Below are 27467 nucleotides of genomic sequence, written 5' to 3' on the forward strand. Positions count from 1 at the left end.
GAGGGCTTTTTTCCTATTTTGTTGCCCTTGTTATAGTTGTTATTGTTATTATAGCTATTGTTGTTGGATAGGACAGAGAGAAATTGAGGGAAGAGGGTAAGACAGGAGGAGAGAAAGACACCTGCAGACCTGCTTGTGAAGTGACCCCCCTGCAGGTGGGAAGCCAGGGGCTCCAAACAGGATCCCTACACGAGTCCTGTGCTTTGCGCCATCTGCACTTAACCCACTGCTCTACCGCCCAGCCCACTTATAATTTTCTAATTATCTTTATCTATTTATTGGATGGAGACAACCAGAAATTGTGAAGGAAGGGGGAGATAGGAAAAGAGACAGACACCTGCAACACTGCTTCACCACTCACAAAGCTTTTCCCCTACAGGTAGAGACCAGGGTCTCAAACCCGGATCCTTGCACATTGTAATAGGTGCACTCAACCAGGTGTGTCACCACCTGACCTCTGCAAAAGATTTTACAAGGAAATTTTTGAATAAGTTAAGTGTGTATATGAGTGTGTGTGTGTGTGTGTATGTGTGTGTGTGTGTGTACACATGTAACAGGGATCAATCCTAGGCTTCAGAGTTGCCAAGCATGAACTCTACCACTAAGATCCTGCCCTGGGATTTTGTTTAGTATTAGGTAAATAATGGTTTAGACCAAAATTTGCTCTTGCAGGATCACTGTCAGTTCCTGAACACCAAACTCTATGATACTAATAGAGTTGGTTGGTGGATGAAGTTTTGCAAACATAAAGCCTGCTGCAGTTGACCTTTGTTTCTGGAGGAAGTAAAAGAGACTAGGGACTGGGTGGTGGTGCACCTGGTAGAGTGCACCCATCACCATGCTCAATAAAGACCCAAGTTCAAGCCCTGGGTCCCCAGCTGCAGGGGGGAAGCTTCACAAGTGGTGAAGCAGTGCTACAGGTGTCTCTCTTATCTCTTTCCTTCTCTATTTCTGTCTCTCTATTGAAAAAGAAAGAAAAAAACCACCTGGAATGGTGGAGCTGTGCAGGCAGTGATCCCCAGTGATAACCCTGGGGACAAAAAAAATAATAAAGATAAATACATAAATAAAATATGCCAGGAGGTGGCATAGTGGATAAAGCATTGGACTCTCAAGCATAAGGTCTTGAGTTCAATCCCCAGCAGCACATGTAGCAGTGATATCTGGTTCTTTGTCTCTCTCCTCCTATCTTTCTCACTAATAAATAAAATATTTAAAAAAAAAAGAAATAAAAGAGAGTGGTCTGGGAGGTGGTGCAGTGGATAAGGCACTGGACTCTCAAACATGAGGTTCTAAATTGAATCCCTAGAATTACATGTACCAGAGTAGTGTCTGGCTCTCTCTCTCCTATCATTTCTCATAAATCAATAAATAAAATATTTTTAAAAAGAAATAAAACAGACTAGACCAACAGTTTAGAAGATATTTTTTAACCCATGAAATCTTATTTTGTTTGTGTTTCAAGTGAATTATTTCATAAAGAAACTCAACATTTAAGGGAGACCCAAAAATTAGAGCTGCTCTAGCTATAGCCCCCTTATGAGCTTCTTCTCAGCCTCTTCTCACCCCCTTACAGAGCTCTGGAGAATAACACTGAAAACCTTGGCACTGGATATGTTTTTAAATTGTCTTTGAATTAAACTAGAGTATTGCTTCATAATTATACCTATTACTCATTGCACTATTAGAAGGGAACCAGAGGGTCTCTTACAATAGCAAATAATTTCCTTAGAATATAATGTTCTTTCTCTAGTTATCATATCTTGAGATTTCATTTTTCCAGAAACAGTTTTTCAGTATTGTACTTCTGAGTAGTGAAATCAAAACAAACATAGCTACTGTTTTTATGTGGCCAGGTGTTTCAATTATTTGAATCTGTAAAGTTATTTTGCCAAGTCACATAAAGAATATTGAACTTTATGTTCATATTGGCTTATGTACATATGTATTTTGAGTCCTAAAATCAGTTCTATGGAAAAAGAAAACATTAAAAACAGTATAGTGTAAGTTGTGTTTAACTGGGAAGAGTAGTAATAATAGATGCTAAAGGATAAAACTTTATTATAAATGGAAAGCTTAATGTCATTTTATATTAGAGTGGATCAGTATTTTCTATTTATATGTCATTTATATTTGCAAAATATTTATGACTTTTATGTTACCCTATGAAATCAGACAGTTGTTGGACATGAAAGTTAAAGAAATTGTGTCACAGAACAGTGAAGCAACCAACCTAAGACAGCCTAGTGAAATAATGGCAAAATATAACTTTATTTTCTTTTTTAAAAGCTTTTTAAAAATATTTATTTATTATTTATTCCATTTTGTTGCCCTTATTGTTTTATTGCTGTTGTTATTGATGTCGTTGTTGGATAGGACAGAGAAATGAAGGGAGGAGGAGAAGACAGAGAGGGGGAGAGAAAGATAGACACCTGCAGACCTGCTTCACCGCCTGTGAAGTGACTCCCCTGCAGGTAGGGAGCCAGGGGCTGGAACCGGGATCCTTACTTTGGTCCTTGTACTTTGTGCCACCTGCGCTTAACCCGCTGTGCTACTGCCCGACTCCCCCCAAACTTCATTTTATAGTATCAGTCTTCTCCCTATAAAACTTGTAATGGTGCCAACAAAAAGTCAAATATATTACAAACCAATAAACTACAAACAAAAAAAGCCAGGGACACTTAACAAAGGCAAAATATATTTTTTTAAGAATTTATTTATTTATTCATGAGAAAGATAGGAGGAGAGAAAGAACCAGCCATCACTCTGGTACATGTGCTGCCGGGGATCGAACTCAGGACCTCTTGCTTGAGAGTCTAGTGCCTTAGCCACTGCACCATCTCCCGGACCACAAGGCAAAATATTTTTGAAGTGAATTTACTTTTATTTTTTTTCCTTCATTGGGGAATTAAGGTTTTACATTCAACAGTAAATACAATAGTTTGTACATGCATAACATTCCCCGGTTTCCCATATAAACAATACATCCCCCACCAGGTCCTCTATCATCCTTCTTGGACCTGTATTCTCCCCACCCACCCCAGAGTCTTTTACTTTGGTGCGATACGCCAATTCCATTTCAGGTTCTACTTGTGTTTTCGTTTCTGATCTTGTTTTTCAACTTCTGCCTGAGAGTGAGATCATCCCATATTCATCCTTCTGTTTCTGACTTATTTCACTTAACATGAATTTTTCAAGGTCCATCCAAGATCGGCTGAAAACGGTGAAGTCACCTTTTTTTTTTTAACAGCTGAGTAGTATTCCATTGTGTATATAGACCACAACTTGCTCAGCCACTCATCTGTTGTTGGACACCTGGGTTGCTTCCAGGTTTTGCCTATTACAAATTGTGCTGCTAAGAACGTATGTGTACAAAGATCTTTTTGGATGGATGTGTTGGGTTCCTTAGGATATATCCCCAGGAGAGGAATTGCAGGATCATAGGGTAGGTCCATTTCTAGCCTTATGAGAGTTCTCCAGACTGTTCTCCACAGAGGTTGGACCAATTGACATTCCCACCAGCAGTGTAGGAGGGTTCTTTTGACCCCACAGCCTCTCCAGCATTTGCTGCTGTTACCTTTTCTGATGTATGACATTCTCACAGGAGTGAAGTGGTATCTCATTGTTGTCTTTATTTGCATTTCTCTGACAATCAAAGACTTGGAGCATTTTTTCATGTGTTTCTCAGCCTTTTGGATCTCTTCTGTGGTGAATATTCTGTCCATGTCCTCCCCCCACTTTTGGATGGGGTTATTTTTTGTCTTGTTGAGTTTGGCAAGCTCTTTATATATGTTGGTTATTAAATTCTTGTCTGATGTATGGCATGTAAAGATCTTCTCCCATTCTGTGAGGGGTCTCTTAGTTTGGGTAGTGGTTTCTTTTGCTGTGAAGAAGCTTTTTAATTTGATGTAGCCCCATAGGTTTATACTTGCCTTAGTCTTCTTTGTAATTGGATTCGTTTCATTGAAGATGTCTTTGAAATTTATGCGGAAAAGAGTTCTGCCAATATTTTCTTCTAAGTATCTGATAGTTTCTGGTCTAACATGCAAGTCCTTGATCCACTTGGAATTTACTTTTGTATTTGGTGAAATACAGTGATTCAGTTTCATTCTTCTGCATGTTTCAACCCATTGTTTCCAACACCATTTGTTGAAGAGACTCTGCTTTCCCCATTGAATAGTCTGGGCCCCTTTGTCAAAGATTAGATGTCCATAGGTGTGGTGGTGAATTTACTTTTAAATAGCATGATAAACACTTTTCGCATCCCTTTTTGTATTTATTTAAATAGTGATCCTTGAATTCTTTATCGCTTATAGATAGGAAACCACTATATACAAAATATTTATTTCCCTTTGGATTTTATTAGAATTAGATCATTTACAGACACTATTACACTAAAAGCTTTGGTGGGGTTTTTTTGTTTGTTTTCTTTCTTTAACCAAAGCACTGCTTAGCTCTGACTTCTGGTGGTGTCAGGGATTGAACCTGAGACCTCAGGCATGAACATGTTTCAGTATGCTATCTCCCCACCTACACTGAATACAACTTTTAAAGTACAGCTAATAATTTATTTTGCTTTGTTCTTTCAAAATTCTGGATACACAAATCTATCTTGTAATTATTCATCATAGGAAACTCCTTTCATTATTTGCTATATTACAATTACCTAATTACTTATTTAAGAGTAATTTCTTTTTATTCAGTCCGTTAGGGGAAAAAATGGAACAACTGGGGCCAGGAGGTGGTGCACTTGATTAAGCACACACATTACAGTGTGCAAGGTTCTGGGTTCAAGCCCATGGTCCCCACCTGGAAGGAGAATGCTTCAGGAGTGGTGAAACAGGACTACAGGTGTCTCTCTCCCTCTCTATCTCCTCCTCTCCTCTCAACTTCTCTGTCTCTATCAAAGAAATAAAAATAATTTTAAAAGAATGGAACAACGTATCTGCCTAGACCAATGGTTCCTTCTCTTCCTCTCTCTCTCTCTTCTCATTCATTTATTTATTCATTAGAAAGATAGGAGGAGAGAAAGAACCAGCCATCACTCTGGTACATGTGCTGACAGGGATCGAATTCAGGACCTGATGGTTGAGAATCCAGTGCTTTATCCACTACGCCATCTCCCACTCTTTTTTTTTTGCCTCCAGGGTTATTGTTGTCCACCTGCACCACAAATCCACTGCTCCTAGAGGCTATTTTTTTCCCTTTTGTTGCCATTGTTGTTTTATTGTTGTTGTGATTACTATTATTGTTATTGATGTCATTGTTGTTGAATAGGACAGAGATAAATGGAGAGAAGAGGGGAAGACGGGGAGAGAAAGACAGACACCTGCAGACCTGCTTCACCACCTGTGAAGCAACTCCCTTGAAGGTAGGGAGCTGGGGGGCTCGTGCTTTGCGCCATGTGTGTTTAACCCTCTGTGCTACCGCCCGAACCCCCCCCCCCCACTTTTTAAACCAGCGCACTGCTCAGCTCTGGCTGTGGTGGTTGGGACTTTGGAGCCTCAGGCATGAGAATCTCTTTGCATAACCATTATGCTGTCTAAAACCCCCCAATGGTTCGCCACTGTGACTGTCCATTAGAATAAACTGGGAAGATTTTAAACATACAGATGTCTAAGCAAATCCACATATTTGGTAGATGGAGCATAAGAATTATGGTTGAGTACCCATATTACAATGTGCAAGGACCCAGGTTCAAGCCCCCAGTCCCCACCTGCAGGGGGAAAACTTCACAAGTGGTGAAGCAAGGGTGAAGGTGTCTCTCTGTCTCACTCCCTCTCTATCTCTATATTCCTCTGGCTGTCTCTATCCAATAAATAAATAAATATGATAAATTTAAAAAGAGAGAGAGAGAGAGAGATACAAAGATACTTGCAACACTGCTCCACCATTTGTGAAGCTCTTCCCATCCACCCAAAATAGGGATCAGGGGCTGGAACCCCAGTTGGTAACGTTCATTCAACCAGGTGTGCCACTATCCAACCCCTGCCGTCTCTGTCTCTATCTTTAAATAAATGAGTTGTCATAAATAAAGTTGTCACTGTAGTGGACTCCAAAACAGAGCTTACATTTCCTGAGTCCCTGTCATCTGAGAGAAGCTCTTTTACTGTCTCCATGCAAGACAGGAGGCTGAGGCTTCAAGATGAATGACTGACCCAAAAGCTACTCACACCTTAAAACCCAAAGGGAATCTGAGACCATCCAATGGGGGGCCTAGTGGTGCCTAAAACCATTCCACTGCTTCCAGGGAGAACTAGCTACCTTACCCCGGCTCTGGGGAACAACAGAACTAACTTCCCCTTATCATTATCTCTGGGTTTTGCTTTCCCCGTTGTAGTTGCATTTGGTCAGTCAGCCTCCAAAGATATTTATGTGCAAAAACTGCTGGTGGGGTGGGCGATTCTTCTTCTTCTAGCGTTTGCCCTTCTTCTGTAGCCAGTCAACAGCGTCAGGTTGAGCCTGATGTAAAGTTTCGAGACCTCCTTTGAATCTGGAGAGGTGGCAGTCGTTGACTATGTGGGTCATAGTCTGTCTGGAGCCGCAGGGGCAGTTCGGGTCGTCTCTGGCTCCCCAGCGATGGAACATAGCGGCGCACCGGCCATGGCCTGTTCGATAGCGATTGAGGAGGGCCCAATCATAACGTGCTAGGTCAAAGCCGGGTTGACACTTGCAGGGGTCTGTGATGAGGTGTTTGTTCTTTACCTCAGCTGACTGCCAACTCTGTTTCCAAGAGTCTGGAACAGAGAAGTTCAGTGTAGGCGTAGGGGACCAGATTGGGTGACGAGACGTCAAGCGTTGGACAGGGTGGGCGAAGATATCCGCGTAGATTGGCAGGTCCGGTCGAGCGTAGACGTGGGAAATGAACTTAGATGATGCCGCATCCCGACGAATATCTGGCGGGGCGATGTTGCTAAGAACTGGCAGCCATGGAACCGGGGTGGAACGGATGCTTCCAGAAATTATCCTCATGGAGGAATATAATTTGGAATCGACCAAGTGGACATGGGGGCTACGGAACCATACTGGGGCACAGTATTCTGCAGTGGAATAGCATAGTGCCAGAGAGGATGATCGTAGTGTGGAAGCGCTCGCGCCCCATGAGGAGCTGGCCAGTCTTGCAATGATGTTATTCCTCGCGCCCACCTTTGCTGCAGTTTTTATGAGATGTTCGTGAAATGACAGAGTGCGATCGAGAGTAACGCCAAGATAGACTGGCTGGGCTTAATGCCGGATTCTCGTATCGCCAAGCTGCACATTAAGCTCACGCGAGGTGGGCGATAGCTTAGCGGGTTAAGCCAGGTGGCGGAAAGCTCAAGAACTGGCTTAAGGATCCCGGTTCGAACCCCGGCTCTCCACCTGGGAGGGGGAGTCGCTTCACAAGCAGTGAAGCAGGTCTGCAGGTGTCTATCTTTCTCTCCCCCCTCTCTGTCTTCCTGTCCTCTCTCTCAATTTCTCTCTGTCCTTTCCAACAACAACAACAGCTATAACAACAATAACAATAATAACCACAACAAGGGCAAAAAGATGGGGAAAATAGCCTCCAGAAGCAGTGGATTCGTAGTGCTGGCACCAAGCCCCAGTGATAACCCTGGAGGCAAAAATAAATAAGTAAAAATAAATGAAAATATATTTTTTAAAAAAGCTGTTGGAAGGAGATCATATTCAGATTACTTTTAATACAGTATATTCTTTTTAAAAATATTTATTTTATTATTTATTCCCTTTTGTTGCCCTTGTTTTATTGTTGTAGTTATTATTGTTGTTGTTATTGATGTCATTGTTGGATAGGAAAGAGAGAAATGGAGAGAGGAGGGGAAAACAGAGAAGGGGAGAGAAAGATAGACACCTGAAGACCTGCTTCATCACTTGTGAAGCGACTCTCCTGCAGGTGGGAAGCCAGAGGCTTGAACTGGGATCCTTATTCCAGTCCTTGCGTTTTGTGCCATGTGCGCTTAATCTGATGCGCTACCACCCGAATCCCTACTACAGTATATTCTTATAATTGTTCTATTTTTAGTTATTGTTACTTTCTTAGAGAGACTATTACTATTATTATTTGCTGAAAAAAAGCTTCATTGTTCCCATTTGGTCCAAGGCTTGGAGAAACATTTCTAGGGTGGTTCTACTGAAAGCAGGGAGAGGCTTCAATGAAGCCTTTGACACCAGGCTGGGGCTGATGCCACTTGGGCCCCTTGAAGGTTGCAGGGCTCTGGAGTGTCTTAGTCATACTTGCCCACCCCACCTTGGGAGCCCTCCAATCTATGGAGGTTAGTGAGATGGTCACCCATCTTCTTGATAATTTTCTTCTCCTCCTCTAAGAAATGGCTCTTTAAGAAACCACGGATATGAGGGTCTGTGTGGGCAGAACTCAAAAGAGTGCAAATCCAGACGGGCCTGTGCCAGGGGCCAGCACCAGCAGGTTATTAGGGTAACCTGAAAGATGAGGGGCATCAGTGCAGAATGAAGAAGGAGAGACGAGTGAGTTGATGCTGAATCAAGCTCAAGCAGACATCTCTGTCATACTTAAGCAGAACTTTATTATTTTTTTTAAAGATTTTATTTATTTATGAGAAAGACAGGAGGAGAGAGAAAGAATCAGACATCACTCTGGCACATGTGCTGCCGGGAATTGAACTCAGGACCTCATGCTTGAGAGTCCAAAGCTTTATCACTGCAACACCTCCCGGACCACTGAGAACTTTATTTTTTTATAGTCTCATAAGGCTTATCTCATTAAAAAAAAAAAATCACCAAGTAAGAACAGCACAGGTAGGGAACACCTCCTACTTTGTGGAATATTCACATTCCAGGGGCACTTTTCTCCCTAGAGATCACATCACAGTTTCTGTGTTGTTATTCCCGTACCTGTGTGCTAGGCAGATGTCCTATTGATTAAGATTAATATTCTACCTGTATGTTTATGCCATCCTCTTGCTCCTATGCATCAGAAGCCGTGGTTCATAGAAAGTTCAAGCTTGTTATGTTTCTAGGGGCCTTAAACAAATTGAACAGCCCATTTTTCATAAAAATCTGTTGCATTGTTTGATCAAAGAGTTGTGTTTTGTTCCTTACTGGGAAGGCACCAAGGTGGTGCTGACCTGGCCAGCCTCTCCATAAAGTTAAGCTCTCTAGCTGGAATCCATCTTCTGTGTATGCTCACTGTGTGACCTAGGTTCTCCTGTACTATTCCTGCATAAGGAAGTGGGAGCACAGTGGTGGGTGGTAGATTAAAAGGCCCATTGTATCTAGGCAGGTACCATAACTTTCCATTTACTAATTATGCTCCACTTTGAGAAGCACCAATATTTCCCTGTATTTTAGTAGAAATACTAAAGGAAGTGGTGTAGATAAAGGGGGAAACATTTCTTCCTCTTGGAGTCTCCTAAAAAATTCTGCATTATTGGTATTGCTTGTTCCATTATGATCAATCTTACAGAGTGCAGTGCAGGTTTTGTCATTACTTTTTTCATTGGTCAGGCTAAGAGCCTGGCCAGAGGTAAACATTATTAAGACCACACAGAGCTTAATCCCAAGCCCTATACATGGCAAAAGGCAACATGGTTCAGTTTGGCCTGGAGAGTCCAGCCGTGCTGAACTTCCTGCAGAGCTGGTACCGTGTCAAGCAGCTCGCATGGCAGTGCCTGCGCCAGGCCTGGTTCAGGCTTTTCTCCAAGACTAAGGCGGCTTCCGTGGCATCCTGCATTTTACCCTACTCATCTTGCGGTGGCTTCTGAATATCCTGGAAGAAGGCGTGCCCACTGTGCTCGTTCTGCATTTTTAAGAGACGCTCCTCAGAGAGCATCACACTTATTACTTCTTTTTTAAACACCAAAAAGGGATGTAAATGTTTCATCAGTAAAGCACACATGAGGTTGTGGGTTCAGCACTGCATAAAATGGTAGACAGTACCCTGAGTTCTCAGAAGGGGCCAGGTGGTGGCACACCTGGTTAAGCACACACATTACCCTGAGTTCTGAGAGAAGAAAAAGGAAAGAAATGAAAACTGTTCCTTACCCTCAACCCCTGCTATTAAAAATAAAAAGATAATTTTGAGTTGCACCTTAAAGACTGGAAAGAACACCCTATTAGGAGATTAAATGAAGGGGAAAGAGAGTTGAAGAAAAACTAGCACAGTGCAGGGAATGAAGTGGAAGCCAAGAGGAAGGACTGCTGTCTGGGCAGTGAGAGGACAAGGATGCTGGTGACAGAAATAAAGAATATAGAATGTGGTTATTACATGTCACGGAAGTAGGAAAGACGCAGAGAAAATAATTGAAGGTGGGGCTGGGCGGTGGAGCACCCAGTTAAGCACACATAGTACTAAGCGCAAGAATCCCCTTTGAGCACTCCGCTCCCCACCTGCATGGGGGACGCTTCACAGTGAAGCAGTGCTGCAGGTGTCTTTCTCCCTTTCTATCTCCCCCTCCTCTCTCAATTTCTCTCTGTCGTATACAAAAAAAAAAAAAAGGCCATTAGGAGCAGTGGAATCGTAGTGCGGGCACTGAGCCCCAGCCACCACCCTGGAGCCAAAAAAAAAGAAAGAAAAGAAAAGAAAATAACTGGAAGCTGAACAGTTCCTTTGCTCCCTCAGATGTTTGCAATTTAGAGGGCAGTTGTGACCACATATATTGACATAAGGAACTTTAAGCAGCAATGTATCCATAACTTTGAAAGGTAATAGAAGCACTTGATCAAAATTGAGAGGACTCAGTAAAGCAAAGACCGAGCAGCTGGGATGAATCCAAAAGATTTTTTTTTTTTGAGAATTCCCAGTTATACTGAAAAAGGACAAGATTATTATCAGACAATATCTAGGTAAGAAAGTGCAGACCCACAGAAAAGAAAGTAGATAATGGTTGCCAAGGGAGAGGAGAGTAACTACCTGAAAACGGATTTCTTTCTGGGGTAAATTGCCTAAGATTGATTATTATGATGGTTGCACTACTAAATATACTAAGAACCAATGAATTATTCACACTTAAATAGGTAATTTATATGGTATGTGAATTATCTCAATAAAGCTGTAAAAATAAAGAAAAATTATCTGGGAAAAACCTCTTGAAACTGTTGAGTAATGTAGCACGGCTTTGATGGTAGTTGACAGTGGCATGGTGCGCTGCACTCACTCACAGAAGACTCCAGAGGCCATGAGGCTAACAGCTGTCAGATTTGTCCATCTTTTTTTAAAAATTTTTTTTATATTTATTTAATTTATTTTTTCCCTTTTGTTGTCCTTGTTGTTTTATTGTTGTAGTTATTGTTGTTGTTGGATAGGACAGAGAGAAATGGAGAGAGGGAGGGGAAGACAGAGAGGGGGAGAGAAAGATAGACACCTGCAGACCTGCTTCACAGCCTGTGAAGCGACTCCCCTGCAGGTGGGGAGCCGGGGTTCGAACCAGGATCCTTATGCCGGTCCTTGTGCTTTGCGCCACCTGCGCTTAGCCCGCAGCGCTACAGCCCCGACTCCCTTGTCCATCTTTCTAACTGACCGACAGCCCTGAATGTGAATGTTTGTTTACTGTTTTTTTGGAGGGAGGTGATCTCTAGGGTTTCACTACTCCAAGCTGATAGAGTGAGACAGGCATAAAGACAGAGACAGAGAGAGAAAAGAAAAGACAGCACCAAAACATCCTTCAGTGTAGTAAAGTCAGGAGCAAACCTGAGTTGCGTACAGGCAAAGCAGGGTGCTACTCAAGCGAGTTATTTTCCTGTTCCGAGTGCCCACTCCCCACAATGAAATCAGGAAGAGATAATTGGAGGCAGCAGAAAAGGTAGAGCACAGCTTCTGAAAACAGATGGCCTATGCAGATGCAGGGCAAGAAAACTAGATTAACACAGGAAAGATGGAGAAGGAAAAAAGAAGAGGTAGAAGTGGTTCTGCCTGCCTTTTTTAATGAAACGAAACGTCAGCAGGGATAATCAAGTTGTCTGTGAGCTGGTCATGCCCAGGCACTATGAACCTTTTTAAAAATTAAGGAGAAATTGGGAGTCGTGCGGTAGTGCAGCGGATTAAGTGCTTGTGGCACAAAGCGCAAGGACCAGCCTAAGAATCCCGGTTCGAGCCCCCGGTCCCCACCTGCAGGGGAGTCGCTTCACAGGCGGTGAGGCAGGTCTTTCTCTCCTTCTGTCTGTCTTCCCCTTCTCTCTCCATTTCTCTCTGTCCTATCCAACAACGACGATAACAATAAATAATAACTACAACAATGAAACAAGGGCAACAAAAGGGAATAAATAAATAAAGGAGAAATTTCAAGTTTCAAGAGTGTTCACTGAATAGGGCACATGCTTTGCCATGTGCATGGTCCAGGTTCAAACTTTGGCACCACCTACAATTCTGAGTCCTATGGCACTGGGGGAAATTCTGGTGCTTTAGTGTGTGTCTTTCCCTCCATCTGAATGAAAAGAAAACAAAACGGGGGTGCACTAGGCATTTATACTTGTCTCCTAATAATAGTGATAAATCCATCACTTCCTAAGTCTTTACATGTGTCAGACACTGTCTTAGAAATCTTGTTTGAACGAGGGTTGGGCAGTAGCGCACAGGGTTGAGTGCACACAGTACAAAGCACAAGGACCGGTGCAAGGATCCCAGTTGTAGCTCCCTGCTCCCCACCTACAGAGGGGTTGTTTTGCAAGTGGTAAACCAGGTCTACAGATGTCTTCTTTTTTTTATTTTAATTTTTTATACTTAGGGAGTCTGGCGGTAGCACAGCGGGTTAAGCACATGTGGCGCAAAGTGCAAGGACTGGTTAGGATGCCGGTTCAAGCCCCCAGCTCCCCACCTGTAGGGGAGTCGCTTCACAGGCGGTGAAGCAAGTCTGCAGGTGTCTCTCTTCCTCTCTATCTCCCCCTTATCTTTCAATTTCTCTCTGTCTCTATCCAATAACAAAACGAAACAAAAAATTTTTTAAAAATAAATTTTTATACTTATTTTCCCTTTTGTTGCCCTTGTTGTTTTCTATTGTTGTTGTAGTTATTACTGTTGTAATAACGAGCTTAACCCGATGCGCTGCCACCCAGACCCCAACAATTTTATTTTTAAGAGTTTGGGAATACAGTGGTTAATAGCACAACCACTGGAGTTCACATCCTGGTTCTACCACTATCTATTTCGGGTATATTGCTTAACCCCTCTGTGCTTTAATTTCTCCATTTAGGTAATGATAGTACTTGTAGAATGGTTGAGAGGATTAAATAAACGTATAAACAATATATATGTATATTCCTCCAGAGTTATCACTGCGGCTCAGTGCCTGCACTACAAATCCATTGTTCGTGGTAGCGATCTTTTTCTATTGTTGTTGGATAGGACAGAGAGAAATTGAGAGAGGGAAAGACAGAGAGAGTCAGGCAGTTTCGCAGTGGGTTAAGTGCACTTGGCTCGAAGCGCAAGGACCACCGCAAGGATCCTGGTTCGATATCCACCCCCACCTGTAGGGGAGTCGCATCACAGGCGGTGAAGCAGGTCTGCAGGTGTCTTTCTCTCCCCCTCTCTGTCTTCCCCTCCTCTCTCCATTGCTCTCTGTCCTATCCAACAACAATGACAGCAATAACATAACAACGTAAACAACAAAGGCAACAGTGGAACAGTGGATTCAGAGTGCAGGCACTGAGTCCTAGCGACAACCTTGGAGGCAAATAAATAAATAATAAATAAACTTGTTATCATAGTACTGCTTAAATTTCATATCTCCAAGTATAATTCCAAAATGGTTCTTTCTTTTAATTTGCAAAATAAGGTTCTTACTTACCCTCGCAATATGGGACCCACCTGGTCATTCAAGTGAAGAAAACTTCCCTACAGTCGTACAGCTAGTGAATATAAGGGTCAGGATTTGAATCCATAACTCTAATTATCTTAGAGTTTATACTTGGAGATATTTTCTTTTCTTTTTTTACCAGAGCACTACTTAGCTCCGGTTTATGGTGGTATGGGTGATTAAACCTGGGACTTTGGAGCCTTAGGCATGAATCTCTTAGCATAACTATTATGCTATCTACCCACTACCCCTTGGAGATATCTTTTTGAGTTTTATATTTGATGGTGAAAAGAGCAACAGAAATTCACTGTTCTCTATTACCCAAAGAAACTAGGTAGTTTTACAACTGAAATATTTTTCCAAACAGTAGCTTTTGAGCTTTCAGAATATTTATTTATTCCATTTTGTTGCCCTTGTTGTTTTATTGTTATAGTTATCATTGTTGTTGTCATCATTGTTGGATAGGACAGAGAGAGAAATGGAGACAGGAGGGGAAGACAATGAGGGAGAGAGAAAGATAGACACCTGCAGACCTGCTTCACCACCTGTGAAGCGACTCCCCTGCAGGTGGGAAGCCGGGGGCTCCAACAGGGATCCTTAGGCGAGTCCTTGCGCTCTGCGCTTAACCCGCTGCACTACTCCCTAGACTATCTTTTTTTTTTTTTTATAATTTATTTCTTTATTGGGGAATTAATGTTTTACATTCAACAGTAAATACAATAGTTTGTACATGCATAACATTCCCCAGATTCCCATTTAACAATACTATCTTTTTTTTTTATTGCTGTTGTACTTTGCTACTACCACCCAACGTGAAGTATTTATATATAAAATGAGCATTAGTTGAGAGTGAGGGGCTAGGTGATGGCACACCTGGTTGAGTGCACCTGACAATGTGCAAGGACTTGGGTTCGAGCCTCCTGTCCCCACTTGCAGGGGGAAAGCTTCACAAGCGGTGAAGCAGTGCTGCAACTGTCTCTCTGTTCCCCTCCCCTCTCGATTTCTGGCTGTCTCTATCCAACAAATAAAGGTAAGTTTTAAATGAGCAATAGCTGCTGTATTAACCTCATGGAATTTTAGTATAGATAAAAGAACAACAGATGGGTTAGGGAGATAAAGCAATTATTATGCAATAACTCTTGTAAGCCCAAGGCTGTAATGTCACAGGTTCAATTTGCAGCTTCACCATAAACCAGAGCTGTGCAGTGCACTGGTAAAAACAAACAGGGAGTCGGGTGGTAGTGCAGCAGGTTAAGCATATGTGCCATGAAGTGCAAGGACCAGCATAAGGACCCGGTTCTGAGCCCCCGGTTCCCCACCTGCAGGGGTGTCACTTCACAGGCGGTGAAGCAGGTCTTCAAGTATCTATCTTTCTCACCCCCTCTCTGTCTTCCCCTCCTCTCTTCATTTCTCTCTGTCCTATCTAACGACAACATCAACTACAACAACAATAATAACTACAACAATAAAAACAAGGACAACAAAAGGGAAAAAATATTAAAAAAACATTTTTTAAAACAACCATATATATATATGCCATTTGTTAATCAGCCTAGTTGTTGGCGCAGTAGATAGAGTGTTGGATTTGCAAGCATGAGGGCCTGAGTTTAATCCTTGCCAACACATGTGTCAGAATATTGTTCTGCTCTGGTTCACTCTAGTTAATACTTTTTTAAAAATTTCTTTATTGGGGAATTAATGTTTTACACTCAACAGTAAATACAATAGTTTGTACATGCATAACATTCCTCAGTTTCCCATTTAACAATACAACCCCCACTAGGTCCTCTTGTCATTCTCTTGGACCTGTATTCTCCCCACCCATCCACCTCCACCCAGAATCTTTTACTTTAGTGCGATACACCAATTCCATTTCAGGTTCTACTTGTGTTTTCGTTTCTGATCTTGTTTTTCAACTTCTGCCTGAGAGTGAGATCATCCCATATTCATCCTTCTGTTTCTGACTTATTTCACTTAACATGAGTTTTTCAAGGTCCATCCAAGATCGGCTGAAAACGGTGAAGCCACCTTTTTTTTTAACAGCTGAGTAGTATTCCATTGTGTATATATACCACAACTTGCTCAGCCACTCATCTGTTGTTGGACACCTGGGTTGCTTCCAGGTTTTGCCTATTACAAGTGTTTCTTGGCCTTTTGGATCTCTTCTTTGGTGAATATTCTGTCCATGTCCTCCCCCCATTTTTGGATGGGTTATTTGTTGTCTTGTTGAGTTTGGCAAGCTCTTTATATATGTTGGTTATTAAACTCTTGTCTGATGTATGGCATGTAAACATCTCCCATTCTGTGAGGGGTCTCTTGGTTTGGCTTAGTTGATACTATTTTTGTTTGTTTGTTTCCAGGGTTATCACTGGGGCTTGATGTTCCACAATGAATCCACCACTCTTGGTGCCATCTTTTCATTTTTTTCTTCTTTATTTGATATAACAGGGAGAAATTGAGAGGAAATAGAAAGGGATATAGAGGGCGGAAGGTAGATTCCATAATGGTTATGCAAACAGACTCATGCCTGAGGCTTCAATGTCCCAGGTTCAATCCCCTGCACCACCATAAACTAGAGCTGAGCAGTGTTCCTGTAAAAAAAAAAAAAAAGAGAGATAGACACCTGTAGTACTTGCCTCACCACGTATGAAGCTCCCCCCCCCCCCGCAGATGCAGATAGCGAAAAGGGGCTTAAACGCAGGTCCTTGCACATGGTAATGTGTGCACTTAACCAGGTGTGCCACCAGCCAGCCCCCAATAATTTACCAGAGCACTGTTTAGCTATGGTTTATGGTGGTGCTGGAGAGTAAACCTGGGACTTTAGAACCTCACGCATGAGAGTCTCTTTGCATAACTGTTATGCTATCTACCCCTGCCCTAAATAAAATATTTAAAAATATATATCTGTATCTACATGTAGATACAGATATATATTTTTACCAGAACACTGCTCAGCTCTGGCTTATGGCAAGGCAGGGGACTGAATCTAGGACTTTTAGCCTCATGGATGAGAGTCTCTTTGTATAACCCTGTCTACCCTCCATTTTCTATTTCCCTTTCTATTTCCTCCCCTTTCAGTTTCTCTGTTCTATCAAATAAAGGAAGAAAAAAACTGAAAAGATGGCACTAAGAGTGGTGGATTCATTGTGCAAACAGCCATGCCAAAGATATGATTTGTTAAATACAATGCACATACCAAGCCTCTCACATCCATGTGGTTTTAGGTGTGACTAATTTCCTTATTTGCAATATATAGAATAAATGTACTACACATAGAATTGCTGACAAGAACTTGAGTACTACCTCAGCATGCTTCACTTCAGACTATGTCCAGAGATGTCAGGTGTGGAATGTCAACCCTTTAGCCTCATTACTCAGGTGAGACCTTTCCTTTCATAGGATTCTCTAATTCCATTCTAGGTAGTTCACTTCCTAACAAAGTCCCAAAACCTAGATATAGACCAGGTTCCATGAGATAGGGCATATGTTCACATGTATCCATAAATTAGGGCAAAATGTATACCTGAAAGCAACAATGCACAATAGTCTGCGGTGAGTCAGTATATACAGCAAGTAGACCTAAAAAGACACCTTAAAGTCTAATGAAATAGTGTCTACTTAGACTCAGATACCATCCTCACTTACCTCCTATTACATACACTTCCCTCAATCAAAGCTAACCTTATCAAAGGACTGCAAAAGCTGAATAAGGGCAAGAGACTGGCATACTTTAACAATGACTTTTTTAGTCACTATCAGGCCACCCCATCAGCTGGGGCCCTATTCGGGGAGTCCTGTGATTCCCAAACAGACATGGGTTTAGACCTCAAATAAATCCCTCTCTCCATTGTCACCGGTCATCTCTATCAGGAACAACACAATAGACCCCTTTTGGGGTCCCCATAGGACCTTACCCTCAATGTGGATCAACAATGGTAGAGAATGTTCCATCTTCCGAAGGGAGGCTGGACAATATACTCTATGCTACACCTGAGGAAGATGGGTCCTGAGATTGGGGCAGCTTGGAACATTCCTACTCATGACCACAGAATGTGAGCTCAGATCTACAGGGATGCAGAGGTCACATAGGCTCCTAAACTGAATATGGGCCCCAGATCAGGTCAAATCGATGGGGTATACAGTCAACAATATTTATACACCTTTCCCATATTAGGGAGCTACTCTCTTCCCTTATCCAGCTTTCTGGTCCTTTTCCCAGCCATGACATCATCTCCCCAGACAGTAACTTGGATCCACCTGCATATCAGATATCAGGCTCAGGGGGAAAAAAAAAGAAAAAAAAAAAAAAAGAAAAACTAGTATAGTCATGGGCTCTTTGGAATAGAACTAAAATAGAATTATTAACTATCTACAAAGCAGGGACCCCCCCCCCCCCTTCATCTGCACTATTCCAGCCTTTAGGTTCATGATTAGACAACAATTTGTTTGGCTCTATATGTTAACTCTTTTTTTCAGCCTCCAGTTTCCAATGCTAACATGATGTCAAATAGACTTCCCTGGGCAGATGACCCCACTAATGTGTCCTGGGGCCCCGCTTCCCCAGAGCCCCACCCCACTAGGGAATGAGAGACAGGATGGGAGCATGGATCGACCTGCCAATGTATCTTTTTCACGGAAGGGCAAATCACCACACCATGTGCTTTACTCCATCATCCTCTCTCCACTGCTGCTGCTGGGACTCTGCCCGTCCTTAGCATAGGGGGCGAGGAGAAAGCGGGCGCGAAACTAGCAAGGGGCAAACCAATTCTTCTCAGAGGTCGGGGGGAAGGGAACATACCAACATGCCAATGTCCATGTTTAGCAGGGAAGCAATTACAAAAGCCAGACCTTCCACCTTCTGCACTTCATAATGACCCTGGGTCCATGCTCCCAGAGGGTTAAAGAATAGGATAGCTATCAAGGGAGGGAATGGGATATGGAGTTCTGGTGGTGGGAATTGTGTGGAGTTGTACCCCTCTTATCCTATGGTTTTTGTCAGTGTTTCCTTTTTATAAATAAAAAAGGAAAAAAAGAAAAAGAATTGCTGACAAGACTAATAAACTGAAAGCACCTGGACAATCATTTTAAATAGAGACATGGATATGTGTTATGACAAAAGAAGTAAATATATTTGCACTGTTTTTATTTATTTATTTTACCAAAGCACTTATCAGCTCTAGTTTATGGTGGTGTGGGGAATTGAACCTAGGACTTTGGAGCCTCAGACATAAGTTTCTTTGCATAATCATTATGCTATCTACCCTCAACCCCCCCTTTCTATTTTTTGCAAATATATTTGACTTTTCTTTTTTAATTTATTTAATTTATTCCCTTTTGTTGCCCTTGTTGTTTTTTATTGTAGTTATTATTGTTGTTGTCATTGTTGGATAGGACAGAGAGAAATGGAGAGAGGAGGGGAAGACAGAGAGGAGGAGAGAAAGACAGACACCTGCAGACCTGCTTCACTGCCTGTGAAGCGACTCCCCTGCAGGTGGGGAGCCGGGGTTCGAACCGGGATCCTTATGCCGGTCCTTGTGTTTTGCGCCACCTGCGCTTAACCCGCTGCCCTACAGCCCGACTCCTATATTTGACTTTTCTAAGAGTGCTTCCTTGTCTAGAATTTGACATTATATAATCATAAGTGGTCAAACCAAAAAAAATGTAATGGCATACTAGATGGGAAATGATGTTGCTATTATAAATGGCCCTACAGTCACTAAATGCTAGTGATGTTTGCTCTGTGAATAGGTCAGGGAGGATCTTTTCCAACATCTCAATCTTAGAAGGAGGGCATAAACTGCTCGTTTTCATTTCTTGTTTTATTTATTCCATTTTGTTGCCCTTGTTGTTTATCATCATTGTTGTTTTTATTATTGTTGTTATTGCTGTCGTTGTTGAATAGGACAGAGAGAAATGGAGAGAGATGGGGAAGACAGAGAGGGGGAGAGAAAGATAGACACCTGCAGACCTGCTTCACAGCTTGTGAAGCGATCCCCATGCAGGTGGGGAGCTGAGGACAGGAACCGGTAACCTGATGCCGGTCCTCGCGCTTTCTGCCATGTGTGCTTAACCTGCTGTGTCACCGCCGGGCTCTCCAAACTGCTCTTTTTCTATCTCTTTGGATCATTCTCTTCCAAAATCCGAATGGAGACATAAGGTGGAAAGGAGAACGGGAGTAAAATCAAGAGGGTGGTTACCAAGTGGGAGATTTATCTCTACATCAGGGGGAAATACGTTCCTCCAGCCAAGATATGCACCTGAGATAGGAAGTGTCTTATGGGGAGTCGGGCGGTTGCATAGTAGGTTAAGTGCACTTGGTGCAAAGCGAAATGACCGGAGTAAGGACCCGGGTTCGAGCCCCCGGCGGTTCGAGCCCCCGGATCCCCCCCTGTAGGGGAGTCGCTTCACAGGTGGTGAAGCAGGTCTACAGGTGTCTCTCTCTGTCTTTCCCTCCTTTCTCCATTTCTCTTTGTCCTATCCAACAACGACGACATCAACTACAATAATAACTACAACAACAATAAAAAAGGGGCACACAAAGGAAAATAAATAAATATTTTTTTAAAGTGTCTTATGAGAAACACATGTAACTATCTCAATTAAAAAAAAAAAATTAGGGGGCTGGGCAGTAGCACAGTGGGTTAGGTGCAGATGGTGCAAAGTGCAAGAGCCTAAGTAAGGATCACAGTTTGAGCGGCCCACTCCCCACCTGCAGGGGGATGGCTTCACAAGCCTATCTTTCTCCCTCTCTGTCTTCCCCATCTCTCTCGATTTCTATCTGTTCTATCCAACAACAACCATATCAATAACAACAACAACAACAACGAGAAGAAACAAGGCCAACAAAAGGGAAAAAATAACCCCCAGGAGCAGTGGATTACAGTACAGGCACCTAGTCCTAGCAATAATTCTGGAGGCAATTAATAAAAAAAAAAACTTAAAATAAACCAAAATGTGTACTACTGAAGATGGGTTAAGAATGGCAGTTTTGGGGAGTAGGTGGTAGCGTAGCGGGTTAAGTGCACGGCACAAGAATGGCAGTTTCAGAAAGAAGGGTAATATACTCATGTTTGTTTTTGGCCTCCTTTACAGCTAACACAAAGATTAGATAAAAATTACAAGAAATTTACAAAAATTATAATTACAAATAGAAGTATAATTTGTGTTGCATAATTACATCTGACTTGTTCTTACTGGATTGAATTCAAGAGCATGTGGTGAGAAACATGGCTTTTCTTCCCCAGTTAAGTTTACACCCCACTCTGTTTTAATATATTCCAAGAGCTCCTTTTACCCTGGATTCCACTCTTCCACAGTATTCCACGACTCATTCTCACAGTCAAACTTCGGCCCCTGTAGACCATATTCTACAAAGTGGTCCATGAAAAAGATAAGGTAATCTCCACCTGGAAATCCATCCTAGCAAAAGGCAGAGAGAGAGGTTCTTCAAGATATTTTCTGAGTGGCCACAATTCAGATTTATAAAATGTGTCTGACAGTAAAAAAATAAAAACATTAAAAGCACTTTGACAGTAATCCTACCATGTATTGACTTAAAAGCTGTTTTTCAAATCATAGGCGACTACTGATAGAGTGTATGCTTTGCATGTATGAGTTCAATCATAGCATGTCTCCAAGTCCCAAAACCAAACTATGCTGTCTTTTGGTCTACACTTGGTAACTTTTTTTCTGTTAAACATACAGAGAGAACATTCAGGAAACTCATAGCCAATCTCTTCATTTAGGTCAAGTTCAGGACACTATTGATGTAATAATAGCTGGCACCATTCAATGGCAATCTTTTTTACATAGATGTAAACTACGTTGTTTTGTTTTTTTTTGCCTCCAGGGTTATTGCTGAGACTCACTGCCTGTACCACGAGTCCACTGCTCTTGGAGGCTTTTTAATTTTTAAAAAAAAATTTTTTTATTTAGTTTCCCTTTTGTTATCCTTTTTGTTGTTGTTGTTGTTGCAGTTACTATTGTTGTTATTAATGTTGTTGTTGTTAGATAGGACAGAGAGAAATGGAGAGAGGAGGGGAAGACCAAGAGGGGGGAGAGAGACACCTGCAGACCTGCTTCACTGCGTGTGAAGCGACTCCCCTGCAGGTGGGGAACTGGGGGCTTGAAGCAGAATCCTTAAGCCAGTCCTTGCACTTCGCGCCTCGTGAGCTTAACCCGCTGCGCTATCGCCCGACTCTCGGAGGCTTTTTCCCCCCCTTTTGTTGCACTTGTTTTTTTAATCGTTGTTGTGGTTATTATTATTGTTGTTATTGATGTCGTTGTTGTTGGATAGGACAGAGAGAAATCGAGAGAGATGGGGAAAACAGAGAGGGGGAGATAAAGATAGACATCTAGACACCTGCAGACCTGCTTCCCAGCCTGTTAAGTTACCCCCCTGCAGGTGGGGAGCTGGGGGCTTGACGGAATCCTTGAGTCGGTCCTTGTGCTTCGGGCCATGTGCACTTAACCCACTGCGCTACTGCCCGACCGCACCCCCCCCCCCTTTTGCCTCTAGGGTTGTTGCTGGGACTCAAGTGCCTGCACTACGAATCCACTGCTCCTGGAGGCCATTTTTTCCCCTTTTGTTGCTGTTGTTTATTGTCGTTGTTGTTATTGGTTATTGCTGTCGTTGTTTGGTGAGGACAGAGAGAAATTGAGAGAGGACAGGAAGACAGCAGGGAAGAGAAAGATTGACACCTGCAGTCCAGCTTCACCTCCTGTGAAGCACCCTTCTGCAGGTGGGGAGCCCGGGTTCGAACCGGGATCCTTATGCTGGTCCTTGTGCTTTGCACCATGTGCATTTAACCCGCTGAGCTAACCCCCCCTTTTTTTTTAAACTAGAGCACTGATCAGCCCTGGCTTATGGTGGCTATGGGTGATTGAGTCCTGGACTTTGGAACCTCATGTATGAGATTCTCTTTGCATGACTGTTGAAACTTTAACTTAAAAGGGGATTTGGGACCGCAGCGGGGAGCTGAGAACAGGTTCAAACAATAGAGGGTTTATTAGGGCAGTATAAAAGTATGGGGCATATATTTAGATATGAAAAATAAGCAATTATCAGGGGTTAAGAATACACTAGGTCCATAAAGTCTATGAATAGTTATCAAAAGTTCAGTCCCATGAGATAAACAATTATTAGCCGAGGGAGGTATAGGTTGCTCATGGCTGTAGGGGAGTCTTAAGAGTTTATCGGCTAACAGAGTCACAGGTGTTTAGTTCCCAGGAGAAGTAGCCATGGCGGACACCTAGAACAGCCTCCACTGAGATGCCTCTGACTAGAAGCAGCAGCAGCAGCTCAAGAGCCCGAGCTGCTCCAAGTCCGTGCTTTTATATATTCCCATGTGTGTCCCCACCTCAGGCTGACGTCATTCGTATGCTAATTGCCCCAAACTCTCTTTGGGGGTCACAACACATAACCATTCGGCTATCTACCACCCACCCCCGCCCTTAAACTACAACTTTTCAAACTCAAACATATATACATACATGTATACGTGTATGTTAATAATATACAATATGCAATATATGTAAAATTTCAGGGGAGCGGAAGGTCAGAGCATCATTCTGGCACATGCAATGCTGGACCTCATACCTGCAAGTCCAAAATTCTACTGCTGTGCAACCTCCCAGGCTGTAAATTTACAATCTATTAGATTACAAAAGTAAGGAAGCTGGGCGTAGCGCAGTGGGTTAAGCGCACATGGCGCAAAGCGCAAGGACCGGTTTAGGTTTAAGAATCCCAGTTAGAGTCCCCGGGCTCCCTACCTGCAGGGGAGTCGCTTCACAGGTGGTGAAGCAGGTCTGCAGGTGTCTATCTTTCTTTCCCCCTCTCTGTCTTCCCCTCCTCACCCCACTTCTCTCTGTCCTATCCAAAAATGACAACATCAATCACAACAATAATAACTACAACAAGGGCAACAAAAGGGAATAGTTATTTTTAAAAAACTAAAAAGAAAAAAAAGATTAAAAAATCCTTCAAGCAATAGTAGAGAATATAGTAATGTCTTAAATTAAACAAAAACAGCTTCATCTTGTTTTCCAATATTTTAAAATTTATTATTAGATAGAAATTCAAAGGGGAGGGGGAGATAAAGAGGGAAAGGCACAGAGAGATACTTGCAGCCCTGCTTCTCCACTCGTGAAGCTTTCTCCCTGCAGATGGGGACCAGGGGCTTGAACCCAGGTCCCTATGAACTGTAATGTGTACACCACATATGTCACCACCTGACCCCACAGCCTTTTAAAGTTATTTCCTTTATAAAAATTCAGATATGGGCCAGGAGAGAGCTCACACGGTAGAGCACACACTTTACTATCTGCTAGGACCTTGATTCAAGCCCTCGTACCACCTGAGAATGCCATGCGTGGCACCATGCAAAGCTTTGGTGGAATGGTATTGTGGCAGCTCTCCTCTCCGTTTGAAATTAAAAAGAAAATAAGAATTCACTATGAGTGGTGAAATCAAGCAGGTAAGAAGTCTTGGCATGAAAAAAAGTTCAGATCATTTAAAAATTATTTCCTCTTTTTATTCTTAGTTATTTTATTAATTAATTTATCTATTTTATCAGAACACTGATCAAGTTCTGGCTTATGGTGGTGCAGGGAACTGAACCTAGGACTTTGGAGCCTCAGGCATGAGAGTCTCTTTGCATAACCATTATGTTATCTACCCTACCCTTTCTCTGGCTTTTAAAACAGATTTTATTTTATTATTATTTTGCCTCCAGGGTTATTGCTGGGGCTCAGTGCCTGCACTACAAATCCACTGCTCCTGGATTATTTTTTCCCTTTTATTGCTTATTGTTGTTGTTGGATAGGACAGAGAGAAACGGAGAGAGGAGGGGAAGACAGAGGGGGAGAGAAAGATAGACACCTGCAGACCTGCTTCACCGCCTGTAAAGCCACCTCCCTGCAGGTGGGGAGCTGGGGGCTCGAACCGGGATCCTTACATTCGTCCTTGCACTTTGTGCCATGTACGCTTAACCTGCTGCACTACCTCCCGGCCCCCATTTTATTTCATGAGCTAGAGAAAGAAGTCAGAGCACTCTGATGTATATGGTACCAAGAACTGAACTCAAGACTTCAGGCCTATAAATTCAAAGGTTTACCATTTGCCAACTACCTGGTTGCAGATTTACTTACATACGAGAGAGAGAGAGAGAAAGAGAGAGAGAGAGAAGAGGGAAGGGGGGGAGGTAGAGAGAGAAAAGGGATGGGAAGGAGAGAGAATCAGAGTGTCACTGTGGCATATGTAATGCCAAGGATCCAAGCCTTGTTCAATTCTGGCTTATAGAGGCATGGAACTGAACCTGGAACCTCAGCGCCTCAGACATAAAAGTCTTTTATATAATCATTATGCTATTTCTCCAGCCCTTAAATCCAGTGATCTAGCCACTGTACCACCTCCCTGGTCACTATATAAATATACTGACTTGGGCTGGGCAGTGGCACACCTGGTTGAGCACACCTGTTACAATGTGCAAAAACCTGGGTTCAAGCCCCAAGTCCCCAACCGCAGTGAAAGCTTCATGAGCGGTGAAGCAGGGCTGCAGGTGTCTGTCTCTCTTCTCCTCTATCTCCTCCCTCCCTCTTGATTTCTGGCTGTCTCTACCCAATAAATGAATAAAGGGCTAATAAAAATTTAAAAATAGTAAGTGAGTAAATATACTGACTTTAAAAATGAAATTACTTGGCTTGGGAGGTGGCACAGTGGAATAAATCTTTGGACTTGAAACATTAGTTCCTCAGTTTGGTCCTTGGAACAGCATGTGCCAGAGTGATGCTCTGGTTCTCTCATCCTCTCATTAATAAATAAATCTTTAAAACAATAGAAAAAATTAAAAACAAAATTACATGTTTGAAAGGCTCAATTGTAAAGTCATTGAACTTTTCCTATGACAAATTAAAAAATTATCAATATATCAATATTTTCAAAGTAAGAGGGAGAAACACAGGGCTCTTTCTAGAGAAGTCTTCAGTTGTTTAACTATAATTCTTCCTCCTAAGAAAACCAACTAGGATACAAAATAGTGGGTTCTGTCCCCATGGTCTAAAGTAGAATCTATCTTTTGTACATACAGAAAATGTAGGGCTGAGTGGTGGTGCACCTGGTTGAGAATACAAGTTACAATGTACAAGGACTTGGTTCAAGCCCCCAGCCCCCACCTGCAGGGGGAAAGCTTCACAAGTGGTGGTGAAGCAGTGTTGCAGGTGTTTCTCTGTCTCTCCCCATCTCCCCCGCCCCCACCTTCCTCTCAATTTCTGGCTAGCTCTATCCAATAAACAAATAAAGATTTAAAAAGTATTTAAGTGGTCTGGGAGGTGGTGCAATGGATAAAGCATTGGGTTCTCAAGCATGAGGTCCCAAGTTCAATTCCCAGCAACACACGTACCAGAGTGGTAACTGGTTCTTTCTCGTCTCCTATCTTTCTCATTAATAAATAAATAAAATCTTTTTTTAAAAATAAGTCTTTGAAAAAAAAGAAAATGCTCCTTCACAAATTTGAAAGAAAATTCTTGGGCATGGCATTGCTCAAATCACTCTTTTCTTTTTCTTCTTCTTTTTCAAACTTGATTCAGTAACAGATTGGAGGCTGTGGAATCTGTCAGGCTTTTGCTTACATCAGAGAACTCATTTGGGACCATGCTGGGGAGTTTGCATCCCACTGGAAAGGTGTGAGGCACAAGCTGCCAAGACAGGGAATTCATAAAAGAGGGATCACACTTGCCAGCTGAAGAAAAGTTTTTTAAAAAAATATTTATTAGGGAGTCGGGCTGTAGCGCAGCGGGTTAAGCGCAGGTGGTGCAAAGCACAAGGACTGGCATAAGGATCCCGGTTCGAACCCCGGCTCCCCACCTGCAGGGGAGTCGCTTCACAGGCGGTGAAGCAGGTCTGCAGGTATCTATCTTTCTCTCCTCCTCTCTGTCTTGCCCTCCTCTCTCCATTTCTCTCTGTCCTATCCAACAACGACAACAAGAATAATAACTACAACAATAAAAAAACAAGGGCAACAAAAGGGAATAAATAAATTAAATAAATTAAAAATAATAATAAAATAAAATAAATAAAATCTTTTTTTAAAAAAGTTATTAACTCCCTTTTGTTGCCCTTGTTGTTTTATTGTTGTAGTCATTATTATTATTGATGTCATCATTGTTGTTGGATAGGACAGAGAGAAATGGAGAGAGGAGGGGAAGACAGAGAGGGGGAGAGAAAGATAAGATACCTGCAGACCTGCTTTACTACTTGTGAAGCGACTCCCCTGTAGGTGAGGAGCCGGGGTCGAACCAGGGTCCTTACACCAATCTTTCACTTTGTGCCACATGTGCTTGACACGTTGCGCTACCGCCCGACTCCCTGAAGAAAAGTTTTTTTTTTAATTTTATTTATTTATTTATTTATTGCTTTTGTTGCCCTTATTGTTTTATTGTTGTAGTTATTATTGATGTCATTGTTGTTGGATAGGACAGAGAGAAATGGAGAGAGGAGGGGAAGACAGAGAGGGGGAGAGAAAGACAGACACCTGCAGACCTGCTTCACCGCCTGTGAAGTGACTCCCCTGCAGGTGGAGAGCTGGGGGCTCGAACCGGGATCCTTCCGCTGGTCCTTGTGCTTAGTGCCACCTGCGCTTAACCTGCTGCGCTACCGCCCGACTCCCTGAAGAAAAGTTTTAAAGTCTCAATATTTGAATAACATAG

The 27467-nt window shown here is 42.5% G+C and overlaps 1 long non-coding RNA gene across 1 annotated transcript in view; it reads left to right on the plus strand.

Annotated features, from left to right (window-relative positions):
* LOC132542810 (uncharacterized) overlaps positions 1–27467 on the plus strand; it is a 383400-nt gene that overhangs the window by 212939 nt on the left and 142994 nt on the right. The window lies entirely within an intron of this gene.

This window comes from Erinaceus europaeus, chromosome 13, assembly GCF_950295315.1.
Source record: "Erinaceus europaeus chromosome 13, mEriEur2.1, whole genome shotgun sequence".
Lineage (NCBI taxonomy): Eukaryota > Metazoa > Chordata > Mammalia > Eulipotyphla > Erinaceidae > Erinaceus > Erinaceus europaeus.